Source organism: Rhinolophus sinicus, chromosome 12, assembly GCF_057876585.1.
Source record: "Rhinolophus sinicus isolate RSI-liver-muscle chromosome 12, RSI-T2T, whole genome shotgun sequence".
NCBI classification, from domain to species: Eukaryota; Metazoa; Chordata; class Mammalia; order Chiroptera; family Rhinolophidae; genus Rhinolophus; species Rhinolophus sinicus.
Window position 1 is genome coordinate 22,481,589 of NC_142512.1, and position 12,556 is coordinate 22,494,144.

The 12,556-nt window shown below is 36.4% G+C and overlaps 1 protein-coding gene across 12 annotated transcripts in view; it reads left to right on the plus strand.

The window, feature by feature from the left end:
- Positions 1 to 12,556, plus strand: part of NF1 (neurofibromin 1) — a 209,195-nt gene that overhangs the window by 129,780 nt on the left and 66,859 nt on the right. The window lies entirely within an intron of this gene.

A 12,556-nucleotide genomic window follows, 5' to 3' on the forward strand; every position in this document is an offset into this window, starting at 1 on the left:
CTCTTGAAACAGGTCCAATTTTCCCTTCTCTAAATTTTCTCTTTGGTCTTTGGGTTTTTGTGTCATGAAAAGGACACTTGAATCATTTCTTGAGTGGCAGTTATACAAACACTGTTGGCAACGGACGCACTTTTTGCTTTTAGAAAAACCTATGTGAGTCCTGGGCCAGTTCTGTGCTCACTGCATTTGTGCTTCATGTCTCTCAAACTGAAAGTTTTGAAATTTTAGGATTCAGATTTTTAGGATCAAAATTCCTACCATAGTACTAGTGCGTTTTTTACCCTTATTTAAAAGTAGAACATTTAAAACAACTCAATAGTATGTAGCAGCAAGTAGCTTTTCAGTGTGGACAATTACTTTTCAATAAACTGCGGTTGACCCTTGAACAACTCAGGGGTTAGAGGAACTGACACCCCGCACAGTTGGAAATCTGAGTATAACTTGACTCCCCCAAAACCTAACTACAGTTGTCCTTCAGTTTCTGTGGGGGATTGGTTCCAGAAGCCCCTGCAGATACCAAAATTTGGGGATGCTTAAATCCCTTATATAAAATTGTGTAAAACAATGTATTCAACCCTCCACGTCTGTGAAGTCCCAACTGCCGATTGCAAATACATACTGTTTTACACCTGCGATTGGTTAAATCCGAAGATGAGAAACCTGGAGGTATGGAGGGCTGACTGTATATTTATTGAAAAAAAGTCTGCATATAAGTGGACCCACGCAGTTCAAACCTGCATTGTTCAAGGGGCAGTTGTATTTGGAAGCGTCTTGAGAAAGTAGATATGCAAATATGCAAAAACAGGCCATTGTTATGTTAACTTAAATGTGAATACTTTTCAGAATTGTACGTAAGTACTTTTCTACAGTAAAAAAAATGTCAGCCTCTTCATTTTAAAAATCTAATACAGAAAAGGAAAACACTTCCCCTTAGCTGCAAAATATGTGTTCTGAGGGCAAGTTTGCTTTCCTAACGGTATAATACTGTAAGTCTGTTATCTGATGTAATTCTGGCTTGACATGTATTCTTATTTTTGATTATCAATGAAAAAAAGTGATTTAATTCTAAAAGGAGACTCTCCTTGCTGTTTCCATCTTTTGGATAATGGTATCTCTATCTACTTTTGAGTTTAGATATTAGGTTGGTGCAAAAGTAATTGCGGTTTAAAAGGTTAAAAATAATTGCAAAAACCACAATTACTTCTGCACCAACCTAACAGAAGCCTTTGCATCAATCTTCACATCTGCCTGCTCTTACCCACATACATCTGATTAGTCATTATGTCTTGTTGACTCTGCTTCCAAAATTTTTTATGCTTTATCCTTATATTACAGACTCAGTTTGTAGCTCCATCAATTCTCTAAGCTGGGGTCAGCAAACTTTTTCTGCAAAGGACCAAGTAGTAAATATTTTAGGCTTTATAAGCCGCATAAAGGGGCTTTCCTTTTTTATTTTTTATTTTTTTAACCATTCTTTCAAAATATAAGAACCACTCTTAACTTGCAGGCTCTACAAAAACAGACCACAAGTAGCATGCAGGCAGGATGTCACCAGTGGGCCATAGTTTGCTGACCTCTGGTCTAGGCGATGGCAACAACTGCCTAATTGGATTTTTTGTCACCAGTATTGGCCCTCAAATGTACCATGTTACTGCCCAAATGATCTGTAAAATATTACCATGTCACTTCCAGATACAACATGTTTTGTGCTCCTGTTTCATACTTAAGGCATTTATATATACCACCTGTGGGATTTTGGCCATTTCTTCATAGCATCAATACTGTTACTTCCTCAATATTTTTTTAACTTTTATTACAGGAAAATTTATATTGTACTATAAATAGAAAATTAGTGTTGATTGCTATAACTAGAAAACCAGTAAACAAAAGATAATAGTAAAAAGAAATACGAAACTGTGAAATGCCTATGTCATATACCACCCCATCATATAGGTACCACACTGCAAAAAAACCACTAGCCTATAAGATAAAGCCTTTGTTCCTTAGCATCTTATACGAGTCTCTTCATAATCTTTTATCCTGTTCATATTAGTTGCAAGATTGCTGAACTAAAGCAGAAGACTGAAAGTCATTTGGGTAAGAGGCTGGATTAAGGCCTATTCCAGAAATCTGGTGATGATACACATCATTGATGGGATTCCAAGTAAGCCTTATATGCTTTCTGGGCTGTTCTGAGGAAACTGTTCATGACATATTGCTGAGGTATCATCAGGGCAGTTGTCGAGAAGACTGTACTAGCTGGCAAACCCACAGAGTCTGCCCAGAAAGCTCAGAATGCCAAATGACCATTCTGCACATTACCTCCACAGTGGTGGTTGAAAAAGTCCTAAAACCATCAGTCTCAGTTGATCATTTAAGTTTAATAGTAGACGACTAGTCATCACAGTGTGTAGTAACGTTTTAGAAAGATGCTCCAGGCTCTATATTAAATGCCAGTGCCTCCCTTTTGCTTCATTGATACTGACCATCTCACCATTGCCCTACTTTGCCATGCCCTGGCATCCTGGTATGCCTCTGTGCTTTTGCATAGGCCTACCATTGGCTTTGGAGGCCCTTCCTTTAACATAGGACAAACTCCTACTTTTGATTCAAGCCCTGTCTTAGTAACCTGATTCGGACTCCTCTAGGCAAAAAAAACAAAAACAAAAAACAACAGCTTAATTGAGATATAATTCACATATTATAAAATTCACCCCTTAAAAGTGTACAATGCAGTGGTTTTTAGTATCTTCACAGTTATGCAGTCATCACTGTCTAATTTTAAACATTTCATCACCCCAAAAAGAAACCCTATGCCCATTTGCAGTCATTCCCTATTCTTCCTCCCCTAGTCTCTGGCAACCACTAATCTATGTAATGTCTCTATAGATTTGCGTCTTCTGGACGCTTCGTATAAATGGAATCATACAATATGTGCTCTTTTGTGACTGGCTTCTTGTACTTTACGTAATGTTTTCAAGGTTCTTGGATGTTATAGCATCAGTACTTTATTCCTTTTTATAGCTAAATAATATTCCACTGTATGAATAGACCACATTTCGTTTATCCATTTATCTTTTAATGGATATTATTTCCATTTTGGGGCTATTATGAATAATGCAGCTATGAACATTCAAATACAAGTTTTTGTGTAGAAATGTGTTTTTTATTTGCTTAGGTATATAAAGAGCTGAATTGCTAGGTCATATGGTAGCTTGATATTGAACCTTTGAACAATTGCCAAACTGTTTTCCAAAGCGGCTTTATCGTTTTACATCCATAGTAGTAGTGTATGAGAGTTCTAATTTCTCCACATCCCCACCCAACACTTGTTCTTGTCTGTCTTCTTAGGCAAATTTTTATAAATACCCCCTTACTAAACCATTGCAAATCTTGTTACTATTTCACAATGACCATGTTGGAATATAATTTTTTTTAATTGAGATATAATTGACATACCTGTAACATTATATTACTGCCAGGTGTACAGCATAACAATTTGATGTTTGTAGATATTGCAAAATGATCACCACAGTAAATCTAGTTAACATCCATTACCACACAGTTACAATTTGTTTTATCTTGTTTCTTAGCAACTTTCAAATATACTATACAGTATAATTAACTGTAGTCACCATGCTATATATTACATCCCAAGGACTTAGTTATTTTATAATTAGAAGTTTGTATCATTTGACCAGCATCACCCATCATTTCAAATCTCTTCCCACGCCACCCCCCACCCTCTGGCAACTACCAATCTGTTCTCTGTATCTATGAGTTCTGTTTTTTTTGTTTTTTTGTGTTGTTTGTTTGTTTTTTAGAGAGCCCACATATAAGTGAGATGATACAGTTTTTCTCTTTCTCTGTCTGACTTATTTCACTTAGCATAATGTCCTCAGGGTCCATCCATGTTGTTGTAAATAGCAGGGTTTTCTTCTTTTCTATGTCTGAATAATATTCCGTTGCAGTTGAATACCACATTTTCTTTATCCATTCATCCATCGATGGACACTTAGGTTGCTTCCATGTCTTGGCTATTTAAAATAATGCTGCAATGAACATGGGGATGCAGAGAAGATAATTTTCCTGTTCACCTATTGGACTTTTAGCTCCTAGGTCTTAGATGTCTTCATGTGGATACACAGAGAATCTAGTAGAATATGTAGCATTTCATAGAACACTTAATAAATGAACCTAACTTTTACTTATTATATATGTTAATAATTTGGTGATAGTGTTAAAATTAATCACCACTTTTAGGTATAGACAAACACAACTGTAATTTGAAGGAAGATTTGATTTAATAAGAGTGATTAGAATTAGAGTTCTGAATTGGGCCAAAAGATTTCTTCGGTGGTTTTATTTTCTGTGATACCTGGTTTATAGAAATATAGTGGCCTTGGGTGTTCATGAAAGAAGGGTTTGGTTTACTCATCGAAGATTATTTAGTAATTGATACATACTGAATAATCTGGTGGTTATGACTTCACATGTTCTATGGAAAAAGACAGTAAGTGGCTGCAGTCCATCTATATTGCTATGGAAAAACAGTTGTTTTTTTAATCAACTGTGGTTCACCTCTTCAGTATAAGTATGTAATCCTTGAAAAGAAATAATCCTGAGTTATGCTTATGGAGTGTGGTTATATAAAACAACATGGACAAATTCTAAAACAAACATCTGAGAGTAATTAAATCCAAGTGAATATCGTTCTCTCCTGAAGAGTCACCGTTAGAGGTGATATACTTACTTCAGACCTGCTGCCTTTGAGCACAGCATTTTAGGGAAATAAAGTTTTGGAAGTACTGTCACGTGAAGCATGATCTTTTTAAATGTGGTAGGAAATATTTTATGCTTGATATTTTTTGGCAAACAAGGCAAAATGTTGAGTTTAGTTATACTATGTTTTGTTTAAAATGCGTTTTCTCGTGTGACTAATGAACTGGCCCTTAGTAATATTTGAAAGGAGGGGCCCCAAAGATGTTTTCAGTAATGACATCCGCGTTGGAATAAGAGTTTAATGACTCAGACATGACAGCTTTGAAGAAAAGTACAGAAATTGAGATGTAGCATGTGTGACATTTATGTTTAAGATTAAAATCTCTTTATAGTCAACTCATAGTTAATAGATGAAGATGTACTAGTTTCAGGTGACTCTTTGATCTTCTATTAAGTTTAACATGTTTTAAAGATACTTTAGCTTTTACAGTGTCTCTAAGTTTGTATTTAATGTCCTGCAGTTTTTTTGTTTTTGTTTTTGTTTTAATTTAATGTCAGGCAAGAGACTCAATACTTCAGGTATACTGTGTTCAAGTCAGAAAGATTTTAGGTAATCATTGTAGAAAAGCTATACCATGAGGAACTATTAGAGCCTATAAATAGATGAAATCATTTTTAAACATTTAGTTGCTTTCTTTCATTATTTGTCATCGTCCTGAGGAAATAGAGCTGAGTTGGTGATGCATAAGTAATAGAACTGGTCGGTGGGTGTGGCCGTGTGCCAGTTGCCCTGATACTGCAGTGTCCCCAGTGAAGCCGTGGTTGCTGAGGCTTCACTTGGCAAACAAGGGCCTTCCTGGTGGTTATTGTGGTGTATGGCATCCTTGTTTTCCCCGGCTGATGTTTTCTCTCTCTCAATGAAAAGCCATTAAATCTCAGTTGATTTTCTGTTGAGGCAAGCATTTGACAAGCATTTGAACTCCCTCAGCCTTCCAGAGTGTTCAGTTTGTTTGTTTGAACTGTAACTATGGGCAACAACATAACAGTGAAAAACTGCATTTCCTGATATGGAGCATTTCATCAGGTTTATTCGATAGTTAGCCTTGAGATACCAAGGTGAAATAGTCAGCTATCTGCATTTTTACTGATAAATTAATTTCCCATGGGAGAAGTAAATAAGAAACCTTGTAAACTAGCTATTTGAGATATAACTAAAGAGGGCAGATACATGGGGAATTATATACCACCGTGGGTTCAGTCATTTCCGCTTCTGATCTTGTTAATTACCCAAGACTCCCTTATACAACGGACAGCAGTAATCTTTAAAATGTTTATGTAGCACCTACAAAGTGCTTTCATATACATGATTTAATCTGTTCTTTAAAATACCCATATGGAATACATGTTCTTAACTATATAGGTTTTCACCAGAGGACACATTTAATCACTTGCACAGGGTAACAGGCTGTAGGTGACAAAACCTTATCTCGTGCTCTTTCTATAAAACCTCAGTGTGCTTTAAATATACTTCGAATTGTTTTAATCAGAAAAAATTATAGTGTTGCTGTTTTTATTGTGTGTGTATGTATGTTTAATTTCTGTGCTCTGATCTCATCAATAATTTCCAACAAATTCAGAATATGAGGCCATAGTTTCTAGAAAAGATAAATGGGGATAAATGGGTGTGTGGAACTGGTTTTTAAACACATTTAAGAGTTGGGGCTGTTAAACCAAAACGGCATTTCCTAAAAGGTGAGCTTCTTACCAACCTCACTTTGTATCACAGTTTTTCAACCTGTGAAGCAAACTTATCTGCTTAACACATTATTAACACCTTGAGGTGGTGTTTTTTTCTGTTTCCCTCACTGATTTCCGTTAAGCAGTCTACTTGTACTAAATTGTTCACAGGTGTCAGAATTAACCTTTCTCTGGGATTGTTCCAAAGATAACTCCTCACTGCCCAGAACTAATTTCTCATATGACAGGTACCAGCCTAGCCAAGTCCCCTTTCATTCTTTACTTTTTTTTTTTTTAAATTTCTCTTTTCTTTGGACTAGGAAGCTGTGACTTTGACCTAATGGAATAAGACTTGGAGGTTTGGTTTTTCTGTCATAAGTAGGTCATTGTTAACTCACCAGTCACATCTTCGATCTGGACTAATTCATTCTTTTATTCATAAATTCAGATCAATATGTTCCAAAAAATTAAACTCCTAGGAGAAAGTGGTATCTAAACTGAAATCAAAAGGATGAATAAGGTTTTGCCAGGGGAAGAAGAGGGAAAGGAGTGTATCACAGAGAACATGCAGCATCTCCGAAAGCCTGGTGGCAAGAGAGCGCATGGTGAATTAGAGGAACAGGATGACAGTGCATCTGAACTAAACAATGTGAGGGAGCGTGACAACTTTAAGATGGTACTGTAAAGAGAAACAGGGCCTGATCACACAGTAAACCATAAAGAGTTTAGATTTTATTCTCAGACATGGGACATTATCGAAGTGTTTTTTGTTTGTTTGTTTTTTGTTTGTTCGTTTTGTTTTAAGGAGGAAAAAGGGTTAGATTTATTGGGGAAACAATCTTGACAGCAATGACCACGTAGAGCTAAAGTAAGCTAATACAATTCGGATGGGCCCCCAAGAATTCTGATAGTGCTTTTCTATCTCTGATTGTTACTTCATGAGACCCTCTTGTTTCTTGACTACCTCTTCCTATTCCAGTTCATTTTATAGCTTTTCATCTTGTTTTCCTACTCAACCTAAATCCCTTGGATAGCTGTTCTAATAGTTCTTTTCTTAGATCGCTTGCATTTTTCAAAGAGAGAACAGGAGGTAAAGCATACTAGGTATACAGTATTAGCATTTTGGTATATTTCTCTCTTTTTTGTTGTTTATACACATAGTTCTATAACGTGTATTTATATCCTATAATTTTTGCTTATCTTTCTAGTATTTGCATTTTCCACATTTCAAACTTGAAAAAAATTCTTCATAAAGATTTTTGTTGGGCGCATAATATTCTTGTCAGTGGATCATCATTTGCTAAACCAATTTCCTAGTACTAGATATTTAGCATTGTTTCCATTTTCCTTGCTGTGAGAAAGAATGCTGTGATTTACTTAGAATTTACTACATTAAAGGTTAAGATATTTTATGTTTTTGATCATTGGTGTGTTTCCCCCTCCCACTCCACCTCCTGTAGCTGGTGTATTAAATTGAGAATATGCAGAGTATGACCTGCTGAATGAGGAGGTACCAGCCTCCCACAGGAGGTCAGCAGGTGCTCCCTCAGCATCCCAGTTCCCACTTTGGGAAAGTGAAAACCTGGGGTCTTTTTGATTGAGGGCTCAGTTTCAATATACTTACACTAAGGAAGTAAGGTCACAAAATTTATTGCTTACAAATCCCAGAAACGTGGGTGGAGGGCACAGTGCACTGGGGGAAGGGCAGTCCTCCGTCCCAGGTCATGAGTGGGCAAGGGAGGAAGCCCCTGTAATATTACTTGTGAGGTGCTTGGGCAGTGGTCACTAACTTTTCGGGAACTCAACTTTTAAGTGGTTATTTTAAAAGGTGTCACAGGAAAAGGACACCTTTTAAGTGGGTACTTGTCGTGGGAATCCTACACTCAGGTCCTTCTTTAAATGTCCAGACTCTGAGTGTGTACAGGATTGTCATACTATGCAACGCCTAGGCAGCCACTCAGAATAGCTGTTTTCTCATCACAGTTGCCAACTGCTGTCCAAAAGAGTCATACTGGTATGTGAATGTGGCTATTTCAGTTTGTCTTACCCACCATTGCACCATTGGTTTTTATTCTTAAAAAATTGCTTGCTGATTTAATAATGAGAATAATATCGCATGTTATTTTTATTTATTAATTGTTATATGGTTGGCCATATTCCCATATATTTATCAATCACCATGCTTCCTATCTTTTAAACATTCTGTCTGTGTCCTCTACCCACCTAGCCATTGAGAATCTAAGTATCCTTCTTATCATGTTTATGATCTTTGATTAACAATGAAATCATGGTATTCTCTTGGAATATTTTTGTCAGGCTTGTTTTAGCATAAAGAAATGTGAGGATTTTGTATAGACAAATATGCTGATGATTTCTTTGTGATTTTTTTTTTCTTTTTCTAATTAAAAAGAAAAAATCTTCCACCCAGAGATTTATAAATATTTTTAAATCCTTCTGTTGGTTTTAAGACTTCCTTTTTTAATGTTATCATTTTTAGTTCGCTGTGTAGGCGTAGCACATGAAGTGAGTGTTAAATTGGACTGTTTTCCAATTTTCCCAGCATTGTTATTGAATCTTTCCCTTCCTGTTTGATTTGTGATTTTCTTTCCTTCTGAAGTGCACAGTGTTTGAGAACTTACTATGTGGTAAACACTGTTGTGTAGCACTAAGCACTTTATATGAATTACCTCATTTTTCCTCCAACAACCCTGTGCTCAGAGAATTCTTATGTGTACTGTGCTCTCACTGTGCTACCATTTCTATGTTGGGTTATCTTCCCTTCTGTTTTTATGCCATTACCATTCTGTCTTAATTCTTACATCTGGTATGTTTCCCTCTCAAGAAAGGCTAAGGTACCTCTATTATTTCTTCCTTTTTCTATTCTTGCCTGTTTGTTTTTCCAGATGAACTTAAGTGTTTTATGTCATGTTCCAGAAGGAATCTCATTAGAATGTTTGTCAGGATCGGCTTAATCCATAAATTATACTGGGAATCATACCAGCATCTTTACCCTGTCAGTCAAGGTGTATCTCCTATACTTAGCCTTGGTGCCTGGTGCGTTTCAGGTGCTGAATACGTATTTATTGAGTGAAAGAATAAATGAATGATGAGGCCTTTGTTTATCATCTCTACCAAGTCTTGGTTTATACCTCTCATTAATGTTTTTTAGCTTTTCCCCATTTGCTCCTACACATTTCATAGGAATGTTATTTCTTGGTGTTGTATATTTTGGTTTATTGTTTCTGTCACGAATGGTATCTTTTTCCTGTAATTTCCTAATTATTTGTTTCCAGCATATGAGAAAACTCTCATCGTTTCCATATTTATTTTGTTATTTATTTAAAGGTATTCTTCTGAAGACATTCCTGGGGAATCCTTTAGATACACAGTTATTTCACCAGTTAATAATAATTTTATTTCTTATTTTCCTGTAATTTTATCTCTTATTTCTGAGGTGTTTTTTTCTGGAATATCCCAGAACAAAAAATGATTAATGGTAATGGTTATCATTGTTTGATTCTGATTTTAATAGAAATATAACTTCTCACTTATAAGAACAGTGTTCGCAACACGTGATATCATTCCTTACCCAGTTCTTAAAATGCACTTCATAAGGAATAATCTTATCAGAGATTTTAAGTTGGCTTTTGTCTGACATTTGTCATGTCAGTTGAAGGAATTTGCTGTTGCTTCAGAGCATTGTATGGAAAATTATTGACTAGCATATATTTGTCATCTTTTAAGTTAGCCATAGAAGATATCTTCTCATTGTGCTGTGATAAGTGAATGTTTCTCTGAGTTTCTTCTGGATCCCTATTCCACTAATGTCTGAACCTGAGTTCTAGAGGGTGGAGGAGCAGGACTGAAGCAAATATACCCTTTCATTCTCTTGTTCTTAGGGTATAGCTAGAGCTTGGGGGTTTCCATATATGGGAATTTCCCCAATCACTGGGCTTGGACATACACAGGTAATAACAGTAATGCTAACAACAGCAGCAACATTCCTGCATATAGAATGTTGGGGGCCAGGACACTGTAAGAAGGCTTTATGTGAATTATGCCATTTAATCCTCAGAAGAAAACCATTAGGAATAAGTGCTGCCAGCCCATTTTATAGATGCAGAAACTGTGACTTAGAGCAGTGGTGACTTGTCCAGCGTTGTGCAACTGAGAACCGGCAGGGGCAGGATATAGGCCTGGAACCTTTGAAACCAGAGCACACACTCTTCACACTACTTTATCCCTTATTGTATTTGCTTTTATGTTTGTGCTCTTATTTGGATCCTCTTTACTGGTGAGAAACAAAAGTTACTGTAAAAGAGAAGCCTTAGGGGTGTGTGTATATCTTAAGAGCTTGAGAAATAGATGCTGAGGACTGATGCATTTTGAAATGTTTCTGGAGTCCAATAATAACAGTAGTTCTTGTCTTAGTGGCAAATAATGAGTCCTCCTCCATTAATGATGCTGAGAACACCATTTCCTTAGGAGGAAGCAATTACTTCAAGGCTAGATAATACTTCTTTCTAAGGACTTAGAGTCTGTGTAGTTGACATGTGTCGTACTTGTTTACTGAGTTTTCATCTGCATTTTGCAGGCATGCCAACTAGGGATTGGCATAATGCCTAGTTACTGCCTATGCTATAATCCATAATTTCACTTTCTTGTCACTTTTCCCCATAGGATTTCTAAGACAACATTGAATTTTTCACATACCCTCAGAATGGAAGACATTACCTCTTAGAAACCTACTTTCTGTGAAGCTCAGTATATGTTTTTTAAAACAAGATGGAAACATGTGGTAGAGTAGAAAATATCTAAGCAATTAGCCTTTATCATCAACGGTGAAGATACTGGATCAGTGATTGGGAAGAAGTGGGAGCAGTTGGCCAATTTGGAAAGGGAATGCATTTTAGAACTATTTAGGAGATTATTTCAAATAACCCCTTTTCTTCATGGTGAAATTCCCTGACATGGTGAGCCAGTTAGGGGCAGAAAAATGTTCAAGAGCCACTATACTCGTCAGCATAGGAGAGGAATTGCTTTATTGAAGCTTAACAATAATTTTCCCATAAGCCTAGCACTTAAAAAGAAAAAGGGAGAGAGGGGGCACATTAGAAGGTTGTTACTTTTTTCTCTCTGAATAGAAATGTTCCCAAACCTGGAAAGAAGTCTATCTTAATTTTTAAATTTCTTAGGAAGGAGCATAAAAATTTCTTTCTGTACTCTTTTCCCAACTCTAGGAATGCTTGAAATAGATTTTTCCTTATGTCTCACAAATTTAACACCTCATTTGTAGCTCCCTCATTTCAGTTATGCTGTCTTGCATTTTAATCTAGCCTTGTTTCAGGGCTTTCCCCCCCCACCCCACCCCGGACTCTTGGCTGTTACTTATGTTTGTCTCTAATTCTAAGGTGGCTTAATTTTACATTTGTAGGAAATTCTTGATTTTCTCATATTTGGAGTCCCACCTAGTGCCATTTGATTTGGAGTGGCATGATTTGCCCGGGCCCAGCCCTTGTTCTGTTGTCTGTTTTATTGAGTTCATCACCTGATTGTAGCACCAAATGAATTCCATCCTTTTTTCCCTCCCTCCTTTTCTTTTCCTCTCCCTCCCTCCCTTAGCCTCCCATGATTTTATCCTGAAACTAATCTTATTTTTAACTTAGTTAAGTCAGATTCTAATGTCTGAAGTGCAAAAGATAAATTTTCCTCTCTTGCACATCGAAGCCTTTTAATTTTGTAAATATTTAAATTTTCCATTAGTAAATGATTTGTTAAATATGCACTAAAACGGTTTCTTTACATGGCCTTAAGCCTGAAGTTTTTATTGTGTTTGTAATACTTGTCTTAAACGCTAAAAGCAAAACCATTAAACTTTCCTTATTAAAATGCAAAGCCTAGTGTCTTCTAGCTTTTTGAAGAGCTTTTGTCCATTATTTAATCTGTAAAGTAGCCAAGAGTTCCTCAGAAGCAGGACATCATTTAGATTTAAAACAATTATGGCTTGTGTGTAAAATAATGTAGCATAACCATTCATGGGGTTGGCAACCTCAGTTTTACTTTATTGGCAAAATCCTCGGATACCCCCAACATTTCA